The sequence below is a fragment of the Urtica dioica genome, chromosome 2 (assembly GCF_054948205.1).
Source record: "Urtica dioica subsp. dioica isolate 48M chromosome 2, U.dioica_male_clone48M_v1_H2, whole genome shotgun sequence".
Classification (NCBI taxonomy): Eukaryota; Viridiplantae; Streptophyta; class Magnoliopsida; order Rosales; family Urticaceae; genus Urtica; species Urtica dioica.
In genome coordinates, this window is record NC_142757.1 from 23,201,287 (window position 1) to 23,218,401 (window position 17,115).

General features: G+C 44.3%; 2 long non-coding RNA genes across 2 annotated transcripts; both read left to right on the forward strand.

Moving 5' to 3' along the window:
* The first annotated feature begins 1,418 nt into the window (after nt 1–1,418).
* LOC149404183 (uncharacterized) lies at nt 1,419–2,440 on the forward strand. Its single transcript, XR_016293806.1, has 2 exons — nt 1,419–1,749; nt 2,062–2,440. It is a non-coding gene; the product is annotated as an uncharacterized LOC149404183 (long non-coding RNA).
* A 4,519-nt stretch (nt 2,441–6,959) lies between these two features.
* LOC149404184 (uncharacterized) lies at nt 6,960–7,903 on the forward strand. The gene is made up of 2 exons (XR_016294045.1): nt 6,960–7,212; nt 7,525–7,903. It is a non-coding gene; the product is annotated as an uncharacterized LOC149404184 (long non-coding RNA).
* The last annotated feature ends 9,212 nt before the right edge of the window (nt 7,904–17,115 follow it).

Below are 17,115 nucleotides of genomic sequence, written 5' to 3' on the forward strand. Positions count from 1 at the left end.
GCTGAGTATATAGCCAAGTTTGATGAGCTTGCAAAGTTTTCGCCCTCTATGGTACCGACGGATCAGTCGCGCAAGATGAAGTTTATGCATGTACTCAATGTGGAAATTGTGCGTCAGGTTGATAGTGGCGACGTTGGGCCACGAACTTATGCGAATGCCGTTCAAAGGGCATTAAGGATTGACGGTTGGCGTATAGCACAAGTCAATCCAGCTAGCGAGTCAATGACCATCCTACAGGAATCTGTAGCGGAAGTCGAGAAGAAGAACTTCACCGACAAGAAGAAAAAGAGTTGGGATAGAAACTCCAGGTCTAGGGCGTAGGGAAATGAAGGAAGCTACAGAGGAAATCAAAGCGAGAACAAGTACAAGAGGCCAAGGGTTAACGATTTCCCTACGTGCAACAAGTGCGGCAGAAAGCACTCAGGCGAGTGTCGCATAGGAACCTCAAGCTGCTACCGGTGTGGCTTAGAAGGTCATTTTGCACGGGATTGTCACGTTTCAGAAGAGAAGATCGCTTACCTGAAGAATCAACCTAAGGCCAAAGCTCGCGTCTTTAGCATCTATGGAGATGAAGTAAAGGAGTCATCGTCTGGAAGAACCGGTTAGATTCCTATCCTTTACTCTTCAGTTATGCATTCCTGTATGTGGGAACTATGCATGTTCGTCTGTTGTGTCCTAGTCAAGTTCTTGATCTTGGTAGATGATGGAGTAGATTCCTGGTTAGTTATATCTAACAGTTAGGAAGTGACTATCTTAAGACCAGAATCAATCTGCTGTTCATTAAGCGATGACATGTTTAGAGGAAGGTATATCCTCTCTTCTTTTCTGAAGATGCAAAATTATATGGAAACTCAATAGTGTGATGCAGAAAGAGTACCCTGCTTTGCTTTAAGTTTCGAGGACGAAACTAATTTAAGGGGGTAGGGATTGTAAGGACAAGTTTCTGCGTCACTCGTATTTGGAGATTTGGAAGTAAATAACGAGTTTCCGTTGTTACAACTAAATTCTCGAGTGAATTATACTCCAATGGATTTATCGAATTAATTTTAAATATATTAAGGTTATGGAAATCTCGGAATAAATAAAGGAATTATCGAGTTTAACTTGATTAATAAATTAATCCCGAGGAAACATTCCGGAAATTAATTCCTAAGGACGAGAATTAATTCCGAGAAACCTTAAATATATTTAAATTATTCGAGAACGAACGAGAAAATTCTCGGTTCGAATCATATAATTATAATCCGTTTGGTGATGGATTTAATTAAATAATTATATGAAAAGGACGTGGTTGTAACAATTTTTAAGGGACCCATTTGAAAGAAAACAAGGAAAAGAGTTTGGATTGTGAATAAGATGTTTTTTTTCCTAGCTTGCCACGTCATCTATGACTCATATTCTTCACAAAGTGATAAGTATCACTTGGCCGAGTGAAGAAGAAAAGAATCGGCAACCAGGAAAAAAAAAAGAAAGGAAAAAGAAAAGAGAAAGAAGAGAAGGAAAGAGAAAGAAAAGAGAAAAAGAAGGAGAAGAAGAGAACCGAGAGAGAGAGCGGCCGAGTGAGCGAGAGAGGGAAAGAGAGCGAGGGAGTGAGCTCGCGGAGGAAGAGCTCGGCCGACAGCCGCCGAGACCGGGCCACTGGACGCGCGCGCGGGCTGAGAAGGAGCGAGCGCCGCCGCGAGCACGCTGAGGACGCCGGAGCAGAGAAATTCGCCGGAGAAGGAGTAGAGAGAGACAGCGACGGAGAAGGTAAGCTCGATTTTGAGTTTCTGTCCCTCTACGGTTCGGATTTGAGGAAGATTATATATCTAGGGTTTGGAGATTTGGGGGTTTTACATGGGTTGAGGTTTAACTCCGAAATTGATGTGTGGTTCTTGGATTCAAGTTATAATTGAAGAATCGTTACTTAATTTCGGGATTTATGAGATGATTTGGATGAGTTTGGAATTGTTTCAGCCGTGTGATATTGTTATTGTTGCGATATTGTTGCTGACTGTGTACGTGTAAGGTTGTTTTGAAGTTTTGTTATAGAGTTGTTAAGTCGTTTTCTTTTGTTGCGAGTTGTGTCGAGTGTTAGACTCGGTCTAGGTGGGCGGCACAGGTCTCGGGGCAGCGGTTCGGGACGGCGAGGGCGCTGTCCAAGAGTGTCGGAGCTGCTGCGCGAGTGACGACGGAGCGGGGCTGGTCAGCGAGGTTCATCGGTTCGGTTGGGACGAGCTGTTGGGCCGGGGATGGCAGCAACTTTGTGGCGGCTCTCGGGGGGCTGTTCACGGCTGTCGGGTTTCGTTCGGAGACTCACGAAGTCTCGGTTTAGTGTTAGAAAGTCGAGAAATTTCCCGAGTCTCGACTCGTGCTAGTGCGAACCTATAATTATTTTTGTTGGGTCGTTCTAGATTATGAGAGTTGCGATATAATATCAATATGTATGTTTTGTAATTAAGCTCGTTTGATATAAGTTATTAAGAAAAATAAATTAATATGTATCGTTATTAAACTCGTTGATGATTCAATCAAATTATTTAGTATCCTCATTTGATTTACGTTTCAAAACCGAGTTCGACTATAAGTTCGACTCTTTTGATTTGGAAAACGAATATCAACGAGAAATGTTTTATTTACGTTCTCAAACGTTATAACTTGTCAATAAAAAGAGACGAGTCAAAAATATTTTCTAGAACATACTTGAAAAGTATCGTTTTGAGTTATTTTCATATAACTTCTGTATGCTATAGATTGTTAGTAAGAGTTTCTTTATACGTTCTTTTCTTTTAGTTTCGACCTTCGGGAACCTATCCTAAGCAATGGGCTTTGTCCCGTCAAAAGAATAGGTGGTCGAATAGCGGGGCGTTTCTTAGCCTAGATCAGGGAAGTTGTTAAGGCCTTGTTCTTAGGCGTCGATTCTTTCCCGTCTCTGTTCTGTCATGTATTCCCCGATGTTTGTTTTTTTAGACGCTCTGAGTAGCGTGACTAGGAGGACGTTTTGAATACGTTCCTTATGAGCTTTCTTTTCAGTAGAAGTAGGTACATTAGTAGATCAATGGACGAGATACTGAGTATGTTCGATGTTCGATCTTTCTCTTCCATAGATAAGTCCAGATTGCTATAAGGATTAGCAGCGAGCAGGAAGGAGCTCACGAGGACTGGGTTATACGTGAAGTTAAGAAGAACCCTTTTATCTGAAAGAGAAGAATTCAGGATTCGAAAGAATCGTTATCCGGGTAAGTGGATTATAGGCACCGACAATATCAAGAAATATTATATATATCTTTATATATATACATATATTGTACGTGCATTTTCTATATGCTTTCTAGTAAGCAAGAGTAAGATAAGCCAGAAGATAACTCACTATCAAGATTAAGGGCTTTAAGCCACTAACGAATTGGGAAACGAAATTAGTCCGGCTAACAAAAATGGCTAGAGGTAACTAGGAACCCGAGCCTTTGCTATGTGTTTAGTTAGCCACCTTCCAGAGATCCAGTCCTAGTGAACAGGATGATGAGAGACTGAAGTTAAGACTCGTATTCAAAAGCGAGAATATTATGATAGGATCTTTGGGAGTCGCATCTCAAGATCTTATAAGTCACGAGTTAATAAGCGAAAAGAATTTATGTTAAGATCGGGATTAAACCCGAATTAAGCAGTCTCTCATGTTAAGTTAATTAAAGAGAAAACATAGAATGGTACCGCCTCCGACATATACCCCTTGTTAGCAGGTACCTATTATGCTTCGTGCTGGTACCACATGGGGATTAGGCAGGAGACTGTGCACCCTCCTGTCTGGCGCCAATAAGACATGTGTCGTGCGGATATCATTAAGGGATCCCGAGCAGGAAATGTATTGTATGATGGGAATTGCCGGGACCTAAGCTGGCATATTCTCAAGTAAGAGGAGTTACCGGGACCTAAGCTGGTAATTCCATAGATTATGATGAAAGTATGTTATGATGTGAATCACCGGGACCTAAGCTGGTGAATTCTTAAGTAAGGGGAATATCTCGGGACCTAAGCTGAGTTATTCCTAAGTAAGATGAATCTATCGGGACCTAAGCCGATTGATTCTTAAGAAAGGTGGATTTATCGGGACCTAAGCCGATACTTCCGTAAGTTATGATAAGATATGAATTGCATGTTATGTATTGCTTATGTGTTATGTGCACGATGCATTAGTTATATAGATATCCGCTTACCGAGTCTTTCGACTCACAGTTATTATCTTGATATTGTAGATAAAGGCAAAGCTAAAGAAGATTAAGCAGAGCATCAGCAAAAGCCGGTAAGTAAGTAGGCGTGTGTATGTACGGCTGCCGACCTGTGGCTAAGTCAAGGGCGAATAAGTCTGTTTTGTTTTTAAAAGACGAGTCTTTTGTTTGTGAAGTTTTAAATAGTATGTTTTAAGAAAAACGAAAAATTCGCCCATATTTTTTAGACGTTTAAGTAAATATTTTAAAAGTTTTTCTAGAAAATGTTTTCCGGAAGCGCTTCCACCAAAGTTTTTATGAATTTTATTTATGTTAAGTAAGATACGGAAGATCTCTGCCGCGGCTCGCGGGCGAGCTAAGGCTCGCGGGTCGTGACAGAATTTTTGGTATCAGAGCCCAGGTTGAGCCGTTTCTGTAGACTTGTGGTCGTACATACACTATCTTACTTACTTATAAGTCAGTTGATGTCCAAGATAGCCTTATCTATAATATCTTGTTGAGTCTTTGTGAAAGATAGTGGTTATATTAGGATAACCGTGTGCTTACCCATTCCTACTTATAGGTGAAGTAGAGATTAAGAATGGGACCTAAGAAGCAAACGCAGACGAATCTTTCACAAGAAATGACTGAGATTAGCAGGGCTCTAGAGCGTCAAGCTGAAGATGGCCGTCGAAGGGATGCTCAAATAGAAGAGCAGAACAGGTTGATCACGCAACTTATTGCACGAATGAATGAGCAGCAACCTCCACAGGGACAACAAGACCCTGAACCCCAGGCGCATCGACCAGAACAACCTGGAGGACAAGGTGAGCACGTGCCAAATATGAATAGGAATCCAGATGGTCAGAATGTACAAGCGCCACCACAAGCTCAAGCTATGGCGCCAGATGAGGTTCCGCTGTTCCAGATTCCGATAATGGCACCGACTGTCGGGGAGCCTGTATATGAGCGTTTTCGTAAGCAGAAACCACCGACTTTCGATGGAGATGCTGATCCTTCCCTTGCGGAAAATTGGATTAAAAGGATCCAACAGATCTTCACGTACATGCAACTTACAGATGCGGAGAGAGTTGCATGTGCTGTGAACCAGCTGTAACTTGAAGCTCGAAGTTGGTGGGAAGTAATCGCACTCTATGATGATGTTTCTCATATTACATGGAATCGTTTTATCAACCTATTTTATGAGAAGTACCTGGGTGAAGCTAATCTCTCGGGTAAGGTACGAGAGTTTATGGATCTTAAGCAAGGGAAGCTCTCTGTAGCTGAGTATATAGCCAAGTTTGATGAGCTTGCAAAGTTTTCGCCCTCTATGGTACCGACGGATCAGTCGCGCAAGATGAAGTTTATGCATGTACTCAATGTGGAAATTGTGCGTCAGGTTGATAGTGGCGACGTTGGGCCACGAACTTATGCGAATGCCGTTCAAAGGGCATTAAGGATTGATGGTTGGCGTATAGCACAAGTCAATCCAGCTAGCGAGTCAATGACCATCCTACAGGAATCTGTAGCGGAAGTCGAGAAGAAGAACTTCACCGACAAGAAGAAAAAGAGTTGGGATAGAAACTCCAGGTCTAGGGCGCAGGGAAATGAAGGAAGCTACAGAGGAAATCAAAGCGAGAACAAGTACAAGAGGCCAAGGGTTAATGATTTCCCTACGTGCAACAAATGCGGCAGAAAGCACTCAGGCGAGTGTCGCATAGGAACCTCAAGCTGCTACCGGTGTGGCTTAGAAGGTCATTTTGCACGGGATTGTCACGTTTCAGAAGAGAAGATCGCTTACCTGAAGAATCAACCTAAGGCCAAAGCTCGCGTCTTTAGCATCTATGGAGATGAAGTAAAGGAGTCATCGTCTGGAAGAACCGGTTAGATTCCTATCCTTTACTCTTCAGTTATGCATTCCTGTATGTGGGAACTATGCATGTTCGTCTGTTGTGTCCTAGTCAAGTTCTTGATCTTGGTAGATGATGGAGTAGATTCCTGGTTAGTTATATCTAACAGTTAGGAAGTGACTATCTTAAGACCAGAATCAATCTGCTGTTCATTAAGTGATGACATGTTTAGAGGAAGGTATATCCTCTCTTCTTTTCTGAAGATGGAAAATTATATGGAAACTCAATAGTGTGATGCAGAAAGAGTACCCTGCTTTGCTTTAAGTTTCGAGGACGAAACTAATTTAAGGGGGTAGGGATTGTAAGGACAAGTTTCTGCGTCACTCGTATTTGGAGATTTGGAAGTAAATAACGAGTTTCCGTTGTTACAACTAAATTCTCGAGTGAATTATACTCCAATGGATTTATCGAATTAATTTTAAATATATTAAGGTTATGGAAATCTCGGAATAAATAAAGGAATTATCGAGTTTAACTCGATTAATAAATTAATCCCGAGGAAACATTCCGGAAATTAATTCCTAAGGACGAGAATTAATTCCGAGAAACCTTAAATATATTTAAATTATTCGAGAACGAACGAGAAAATTCTCGGTTCGAATCATATAATTATAATCCGTTTGGTGATGGATTTAATTAAATAATTATATGAAAAGGACGTGGTTGTAACAATTTTTAAGGGACCCATTTGAAAGAAAACAAGGAAAAGAGTTTGGATTGTGAATAAGATGTTTTTTTTCCTAGCTTGCCACGTCATCTATGACTCATCTTCTTCACAAAGTGATAAGTATCACTTGGCCGAGTGAAGAAGAAAAGAATCGGCAACCAGGAAAAAAAAAAGAAAGGAAAAAGAAAAGAGAAAGGAGAGAAGGAAAGAGAAAGAAAAGAGAAAAAGAAGGAGAAGAAGAGAACCGAGAGAGAGAGCGGCCGAGTGAGCGAGAGAGGGAAAGAGAGCGAGGGAGTGAGCTCGCGGAGGAAGAGCTCGGCCGACAGCCGCCGAGACCGGGCCACTGGACGCGCGCGCGGGCTGAGAAGGAGCGAGCGCCGCCGCGAGCACGCTGAGGACGCCGGAGCAGAGAAATTCGCCGGAGAAGGAGTAGAGAGAGACAGCGACGGAGAAGGTAAGCTCGATTTTGAGTTTCTGTCCCTCTACGGTTCGGATTTGAGGAAGATTATATATCTAGGGTTTGGAGATTTGGGGGTTTTACATGGGTTGAGGTTTAACTCCGAAATTGATGTGTGGGTCTTGGATTCAAGTTATAATTGAAGAATCGTTACTTAATTTCGGGATTTATGAGATGATTTGGATGAGTTTGGAATTGTTTCAGCCGTGTGATATTGTTATTGTTGCGATATTGTTGCTGACTGTGTACGTGTAAGGTTGTTTTGAAGTTTTGTTATAGAGTTGTTAAGTCGTTTTCTTTTGTTGCGAGTTGTGTCGAGTGTTAGACTCGGTCTAGGTGGGCGGCACAGGTCTCGGGGCAGCGGTTCGGGACGGCGAGGGCGCTGTCCAAGAGTGTCGGAGCTGCTGCGCGAGTGACGACGGAGCGGGGCTGGTCAGAGAGGTTCATCGGCTCGGTTGGGACGAGCTGTTGGGCCGGGGATGGCAGCAACTTTGTGGTGGCTCTCGGGGGGCTGTTCACGGCTGTCGGGTTTCGTTCGGAGACTCACGAAGTCTCGGTTTAGTGTTAGAAAGTCGAGAAATTTCCCGAGTCTCGACTCGTGCTAGTGCGAACCTATAATTATTTTTGTTGGGTCGTTCTAGATTATGAGAGTTGCGATATAATATCAATATGTATGTTTTGTAATTAAGCTCGTTTAATATAAGTTATTAAGAAAAATAAATTAATATGTATCGTTATTAAACTCGTTGATGATTCAATCAAATTATTTAGTATCCTCATTTGATTTACGTTTCAAAACCGAGTTCGACTATAAGTTCGACTCTTTTGATTTGGAAAACGAATATCAACGAGAAATGTTTTATTTACGTTCTCAAACGTTATAACTTGTCAATAAAAAGAGACGAGTCAAAAATATTTTCTAGAACATACTTGAAAAGTATCGTTTTGAGTTATTTTCATATAACTTCTGTATGCTATAGATTGTTAGTAAGAGTTTCTTTATACGTTCTTTCCTTTTAGTTTCGACCTTCGGGAACCTATCCTAAGCAATGGGCTTTGTCCCGTCAAAAGAATAGGTGGTCGAATAGCGGGGCGTTTCTTAGCCTAGATCAGGGAAGTTGTTAAGGCCTTGTTCTTAGGCGTCGATTCTTTCCCGTCTCTGTTCTGTCATGTATTCCCTGATGTTTGTTTTTTTAGACGCTCTGAGTAGCGTGACTAGGAGGACGTTTTGAATACGTTCCTTATGAGCTTTCTTTTCAGTAGAAGTAGGTACATTAGTAGATCAATGGACGAGATACTGAGTATGTTCGATGTTCGATCTTTCTCTTCCATAGATAAGTCCAGATTGCTATAAGGATTAGCAGCGAGCAGGAAGGAGCTCACGAGGACTGGGTTATACGTGAAGTTAAGAAGAACCCTTTTATCTGAAAGAGAAGAATTCAGGATTCGAAAGAATCGTTATCCGGGTAAGTGGATTATAGGCACCTACAATATCAAGAAATATTATATATATCTTTATATATATACATATATTGTACGTGCATTTTCTATATGCTTTCTAGTAAGCAAGAGTAAGATAAGCCAGAAGATAACTCACTATCAAGATTAAGGGCTTTAAGCCACTAACGAATTGGGAAACGGAATTAGTCCGGCTAACAAAAATGGCTAGAGGTAACTAGGAACCCGAGCCTTTGCTATGTGTTTAGTTAGCCACCTTCCAGAGATCCAGTCCTAGTGAACAGGATGATGAGAGACTGAAGTTAAGACTCGTATTCAAAAGCGAGAATATTATGATAGGATCTTTGGGAGTCGCATCTCAAGATCTTATAAGTCACGAGTTAATAAGCGAAAAGAATTTATGTTAAGATCGGGATTAAACCCGAATTAAGCAGTCTCTCATGTTAAGTTAATTAAAGAGAAAACATAGAATGGTACCGCCTCCGACATATACCCCTTGTTAGCAGGTACCTATTATGCTTCGTGCTGGTACCACATGGGAATTAGGCAGGAGACTGTGCACCCTCCTGTCTGGCGCCAATAAGACATGTGTCGTGCGGATATCATTAAGGGATCCCGAGCAGGAAATGTATTGTATGATGGGAATTGCCGGGACCTAAGCTGGCATATTCTCAAGTAAGAGGAGTTACCGGGACCTAAGCTGGTAATTCCATAGATTATGATGAAAGTATGTTATGATGTGAATCACCGGGACCTAAGCTGGTGAATTCTTAAGTAAGGGGAATATCTCGGGACTTAAGCTGAGTTATTCCTAAGTAAGATGAATCTATCGGGACCTAAGCCGATTGATTCTTAAGAAAGGTGGATTTATCGGGACCTAAGCCGATACTTCCGCAAGTTATGATAAGATATGAATTGCATGTTATGTATTGCTTATGTGTTATGTGCACGATGCATTAGTTATATAGATATCCGCTTACTGAGTCTTTCGACTCACAGTTATTATCTTGATATTGTAGATAAAGGCAAAGCTAAAGAAGATTAAGCAGAGCATCAGCAAAAGCCGGTAAGTAAGTAGGCGTGTGTATGTACGGCTGCCGACCTGTGGCTAAGTCAAGGGCGAATAAGTCTGTTTTGTTTTTAAAAGACGAGTCTTTTGTTTGTGAAGTTTTAAATAGTATGTTTTAAGAAAAACGAAAAATTCGCCCATATTTTTGAGACGTTTAAGTAAATATTTTAAAAGTTTTTCTAGAAAATGTTTTCCGGAAGCGCTTCCACCAAAGTTTTTATGAATTTTATTTATGTTAAGTAAGATACGGAAGATCTCTGCCGCGGCTCGCGGGCGAGCTAAGGCTCGCGGGTCGTGACAACAAGTCTCTTAATCCTATTTAGACTGATATGACCAAGTCTTAAGTGCCATAGGTGTGTTGATTTTGTTAGATCGGAGGATTCAGAAAGTTTGATCCTCTTTGGCTCCCTAATTAGATCATTATCTATTTCGGTGTCTAAAAGAGAAGGTTGACTGGGATAGATGTAGAAAAGAGCATTCTTCATACATGCATAAGTGACAAAAGAATTATCAGGAAACGAAATTCGAATTCCATTCTTAATGAAATTTAAACAATAGTCTTGCTCCCCGAAGACGAGCAACGTGTTGTCGGTCGTTTTCGGAAAACCCGAGACGCCAAGAAGGCACGTCGCTCAAAGGGCCGATGGTCAGGCCGGAGGTCCCGATGAGCGGCAGGTCTTCAAGCCCTCGCCCAAACTCTTGACTCCTCGAGTCGAGCTTCGCTCCTTGAGTAGAGCCTTGAGTCAATCTCCTCGAGTCGAGCCTTGAATTGTTCTTCGAGTCGAGCTGCGAGTCATTCTCGAGTCGCTCCTCGAGTCAAGTCGCTAGTCGCCCTCGTCGAGTTGAGCCTTGCTCCTCGAATCGAGTCACTCTCGTCAAGTGGAAATCTTCATATTTCACGTGGGAAGAATGATATTCGAAGGCCCGCAAGAGCCCGGCAAGACGAGCCGTTCATCACACGCACAACACATTACGCCGGCCAGCCGTACAGCAGACGGCGCGCCGCGCCAGGCAGGCGCGCGCCGCGCGCTCTATGCGTCGCACGACCTGCGCCGCGCCCGCGCGTTGTGCGCCGCGCTTTGTGCGCCGCACGCGCCGTGCGCCTCCACTTGATGGCATGCGCGTTCCTAGTCCCACATGGACGAAAAAGGGACCTTCTAAGGCTCCCAAACACCTATATAAACCCCCTCCCATTGAGGGGAAAGCCATCCAATAATATCCCATTGAAGCCTATTCAATTCGATAAATTCTCTTCATCTCATATCGACACGCTCGATTTCTTACTCTTCTTTGCTTCTCTGGATGCCATATTTGGCCTGAAGCAGACTCTCTTCTCTCTCCCCCATTCTCAAAGGTTCCGAAGCACTCACGGGGACTTCCCGGACGTCGCTCCCTTTGACGGAACGTTCTCCGGTGCTCAAGCACGCCCCTAGGGTTCTCGACTAGAGTTCCCCTCGCGCGTCTAACACGCTAGACGCGTACGCGATCTCCGAAGTTCTGAGACGCTGCCGAGGACTCCTCGCGCCCCGTCTCCTTCGTCGAGCACGCCTCTCCACCAAGGCTCCGCGCCTCATACTGCGTCTTTCACGCTTGAACTACGTTCTGACCTGATCCCACGCACGGGTACGTAGGCAGCCGACAACCAAGGCACGGTCACTCCTCCTCCTCACCCCCTACCTCTCCCGAGAGGCGGGTTGATCGGAGAAAACCCTAGCTCGAGACTATCGAGTTCACACTCTTGGCCCGGGTGCGATCACTTGGTCCGGCCTTGGATCGAACCGCCCGAGGTTTTAAATAGTTGTTCATTTTCGTGCGACAACATTTTGGCGCTAGAAGGAGGGGACTTCCCGACCTATTCAGCCCAAAATCCCTTCTGTTCATCTTCTTCTTTTCTTCTGCGAACTCAACTTTCTCGAACTTGAGAAAAGATGAGTAGCCAACCACCCGTACGTTCTGAGGGCGTGAACAACCCCGAAAACGTCACTGGGACCAAGAAATACTTCTTGCGCTCCCGAGCGCATGGTGACGAAGAGTCGCTCCACGAAGAGAGCTCGACCCGCTCACCATCTCCATCTCCTGATAGCAGGGACAACCGCATCGTGGAGTTAGAGGAGAGTATCCGCCGACTGAAGGCGAAGAACGCAAGGTACCACAGCCGACTGGCTGCGAAGCAACCTATGCGTGACACGACGATCCCCAACGGGGATCCTGAGAACCTCAACGAGGAAAGCCGCGACCGCGACCCCGATTACGAGGATATCGAGACTTCTCTCACGAAGGACGGGGGACTCCCCGCCGTGTTTGAAGCCGGTCCGTCGAATCCCTTACCCCGAACAGGCGATGCGCCGACAGCTTCTCAAGAGGGGAATTCCCGACGTTCGGCTCTCGACCGACTAGGTCCGAGGGAGAATGTTGCGGACAGTCAGGGCGCGCGGAGAGCGCACCGTGGCAAGCAAAGCTGGCGCCTCCGTACGGCCAGCCCTGACCTTAGGGATCACGTCACTGCTCAACGCATTGGGCATGGCAATGATCTGAGAGAGCGACTAATCTCTAGACCCAATATCCCGCTGGCTGCCCCAACTAACGGGAACCGCCGCGCAGGACAAGGGTCTAACGAGAGGCTGCAAGTGACTCCTCCCGATCAAGGGGTTACTCCAACGACCGGTCTCGATGTGGTCACTATGATCCACAACCTTCGAAATGAGGTACGAGATCTCCGAGAATACGGAATACGTGGAAGTGCCTATGGGGTCGTTGAGGAGAATTCATCACCTTTCACTACTCAGATACTGGCTGAGGTTTGTACGGGGAATTTCAAGCTCCCGAACCTCGCTCCCTATGATGGGAAAGCAGATCCTGCTTACCACATCTAGCACTATGAAACCTGGATGACGATGCAGGGTGTTTCTCCTGGTGCCATGTGCCAAGCCTTTAGTTTGACCCTCGCCAGACCCGGCTTTGAGTGGTTCAAGAACTTAAAGCCAGGAAGCATCCACTCGTTCAAAGACCTGAAGGACATGTTCCTAGCACGGTTCGCTACATCTATGGTCCAAAAGAAGACCAAGATGTACCTGTGGTCAATCAGGCAAGAGAGTGGCGAGACTCTTAGACGATACCTCGCCCAATTCACTGAAGAGTCAAACAAGGTCGACCACTTTGACGACTGTGACGCAATTGCCGCTATCATAGAAGGCTTGCGGACAAGTGACTTCCTCAAGTCTATCGTCGGCCGTGTCCCTTCCACCATGGCCGAGTTAATGACTCGAGCTAAGACCTTCATGGGAGTCGAAGATTACCTCGACAGCCGCAAGTGTTGTCAATGGTGCCCACAAGAAGAGTTGTAGTCTTTATTTTGTACATTTGATGTAATAAAGTCTCATGAAGACTCTTGCTTGTAATTGCCTATTCATTAATAAAGTTGAAACGTTCATTCATTCTTTCTTTGTTTCAAGCTTTATGATAAAACCTTAGTCTTTTAGTCCATAAACAAACTTAACAACTTACGAAGAGACAAATGTAGATTTGCATGAACAAACTCTTCGTAGTTTGCTTAAAACGATATATTCGCAATCTTAGGGTCAAAGGACTCTTGACCTCAGTATGATTGTTAGAAGAATCTATGATGTCTGGTTATGAGGCATTGAGAGTTGGAGACTCTATAGTTCTTCTAGGTATCTTCCGAAGGTACTGAATTGACCAGTGCACTTCTAGAGACAAGATAAGAACAAACCATTTAACCTCTTATGTCTCGAAGTCACTATGTATGAATTGCATGATGCTTACCTTAATCCTGAAATGAGACATGCCATTTCACACCTTAGTATTCTCATTTGAGAAAGTCAAAGTTCGGACTCACTATGTGATTCCGAACAGGGCCTATTGGTGAAGTACTAAGTTGTGAGTATGTCATGAGTAACTTTGTGAAGTTCTCATAGATATGGAATTCATGTACAAGATTGCTGAAATGCAATGTATGTCACCTCATGCTTTGTTCCTTGGAGTGTGAATAAATAAACTGGCCAGTGTCCAAATTGAGTCCTGACTCTTTTGGATGAAACAATGTGACTTGTTAGCTCCTCGTCAATACATTGTTTCTAACTTATTCACAAGCGACAAAGGAGTTGAGGAAATAACAGCTAGAAGGGTAAAATGGTAATTTAGTAAATCCCGACTAGCTGATGACATTCATGAAGGGTAGCATAGATAATATTCAGTGGATCCGCTCATTATAATTAGGTGAATTCTTGAGTAGAAAATAAATTCATTTGAACCGAGAGATTTTCAGTGTCAACTCTTTAGTGGAGTCAGTTGGCATTAAGCTAAACTTGGAAAAGGTTTGTGAACTTTTGAGTCCAAGTGTATAGCTCAAGCTTTGTTCATTTGGGTCCATGAGGTCACTGTCACGAATCACATCGAGTAGGAATAGTTAAACTGAAAGCTAAGTCAAAACAAGAACGAGACAGTTTTACGAAAATTGTCAAAAGGGTATTTTTGTCGTTTTGGACATAGGACGAAAAGAATGTCAATAAATTTTTTTGACATTGTCATATGATGACAAATGAAATAAATATTACTCAGCCATATTAGTGTAATTGGGCCTTGAGGATTAATTTCATTTCATAGAATTTTACTTGAAAATTCTTAGTGGGGTTTTGTTATGTTGTCATGAACAAATGAAGAAACATCTAGAAGGTCCTTCTAGAAGCCTTATTTTCGTCCAACCCAATGAAAAGAGAGGCTAAATTTCGTGCATGCCATGATATGAAAGAGAGATTATTTTGTGCATTAATGTATTAAGATACTTGCCAAAAGAAAAAGAGGAAACAAATTTGCTTCTAGAAGCAAGTGTTTTTTCGGCCAAGAGAGAGCAAATTAAATGAGGAAACAAATCCAAGGCCTTAATTGGCTCATGTTGGACGTCCATATAGGTGAGAAAAGAGAAAAGGAAACTACCTTTTGAAGGTAATCCCTCCCCTATAAATAGAGGCCTCATTCTCATTGTTTCATTCATCCCAAAGTTTTAGAGATTGAGAGCTTCTCTCTCTAGACTTGGCCGATCCTCTCTCTCTCTCTCTCTCTTCAATTTCGTTTTATTGTTTTTGCACCTAGGTCCTCATTTGACCTAGAGATTAGCTCTGCGACTTCAAGACTCGTTCTTAAGTCGTAGTGTTTAAGAGTGCCCACTCACTAATTCCTTTTCTCTCGAGTGATTTAGTGATAGAAACTTTCGTGGTTGCTCGAGGTGCCGAGGAAAGAAAGAGGGACGTGCTGCGAGGGGAGACGAGCGTTGCAACTTTCTAAGAGCTTCTCAAAGATCAAGCTTCAAGAAAGGTTAGTAAGCTTCTTAGCTCATAATAGTTTTTTAATTACGTGTACTTGCTCTTTTGTCTAGGTTAGTAAAAACTGGTTTTACTTGTAAAAGAAAATTTTTAAAATTCCGCCGCTTACCGAAGCGTTAATTATTTTCTTAAACCCTAGATCGATTCCAACAGCAAGAGCACTAATCAAAGCTCTCGCCGCCGAGAAGAACCTAGCCGCGAGCAGAACGAACCTCGTAAAAGGCAAAACAAGGGGAACCGGGTTCCTAGCAACCAACCCCCTGTACCTCAGAAACCGCGACTTGCGGAAAACTTCAAAGGGTACTCGTCATTCACGCCGCTGAACACGGCGCCGGAAAGGATCTTGGCTCTGGCACGTGACAAGTTCACGCCCCCGGCTCCAATGAAGAAGGATCCTGCAACTCGCGATCGATCCAGGTATTGTGAGTTCCATCGGGAATACGGTCATTTGACCTCGGAATGCTACAACCTCAAAAGGCAAATCGAGGCTTTGATCCAACGGGGAGAGCTGAAGGAGTTCGTGTTGCGCATGATTGGCGCTGCGGGCCCCACCGCGAACAGACAACAGTCTGGTCAAGGAGGAGGAAGAGCCGCTTCTGCCGACCGAACCACGGCTACTGCCAACGCCAACCCACAACTGCACGTGGTAACCACCATACTGGGAGGTCCACAAGATGGAGATTCAGCTCGACAACGGAAGAAATTCCTTAGGGCCGTGTCTCAGGAAGACGCTGCTATGCACGTCAACTTCACATATGAAGAACCTCCATCCGTGCCTCACGAGACGATGTATTTCACCAATGAAGAGGCCAAGCGAGTTGTGCATCCGCACAATGACGCGATCGTGCTCAAAGCCCAAGTGGCCAATAACTTGGTGAAAAGGGTTCTCATCGATAACGGCAGCGCTGCCGACATAATTTTCAAGTCCACCCTAGAGCGCATGAAGCTCGGGGGGCTGCGCCCAACTCCGACCCAAACACCATTGTTTGGGTTCACTGGGGAAAAGGTTATGACCGAGGGCATTATCGACCTGCCGGTCACCTTTGGGACCCCTGGAGGAATCGAGGTTGTTCACATGGTCCCATTCCTAGTGGTCGATCAAGAGTCGCTTTACAACTTAATCATCGGGCGACCCACGTTGAACTGGCTAAGGGCAATCACTTGCACGTATCACCTACTGGTGAAGTTCCCCACCGAAGGGGGAATTGGCATTATGGCTGGAGACCAATCCCAAGCCAGAATATGCTACGTGCAAGGAGTTGATGGCAAGTCCGCGGGAAAAGGGGTCAACACAATCTTCCAACTGGAAGACGATTACCCATGCAACCCAAGGGATGCAAGGAAGTTCGGAGAACTTGACCCCCGTGATGAAGTCGAAAGACTTAAGGTGGAAACCTCCGATGATCTTGTGCCAATCGTCCTGGACGAATCGAAGCCTTATCAGGTTGTAAAAATCGGCACCCGACTTCCACTCACCATCAAAACTCAGCGTACCGCCTTCCTTAGGGAGTTCAAGGATGTTTTTGCATGGACTCATGCGGACATGCCCGGAATCGATCCCGAGGTAATAGTGCACCGACTGAACGACGACCCAAAGGTCGCCGTAAAAGTGCAGGCTAGACGAACGTTCAACCCAGAACGATACCTGGCCATAAATGAAGAGGTCGAGAAACTCCTCACCGCAAAACTTCATTCGAGAGGCTAAGTACCCCAAGTGGGTCGGCAACGTGGTAATGGTAAAAAAGCCCAACGGGAAGTGGCGAATTTGTATAGACTACAAAGATCTTAACAAAGCCTGCCCTAAGGACTGCTTTCCACTCCCGCGCATCGAACAACTGGTGGACGCCACGGCCGGCCATGAACTTCTAAGCTTCATGGACGCCTATTCAGGCTACAACCAAATTCGAATGCACGAGCCCGATCAAATTAAGACGACCTTTTTCACCGATCGAGGTCTCTACTGTTACAAGGTCATGCCTTTCGGCCTTAAGAACGCGGGAGCAACGTATTAACGCTTGGTAAATCGGATCTTCG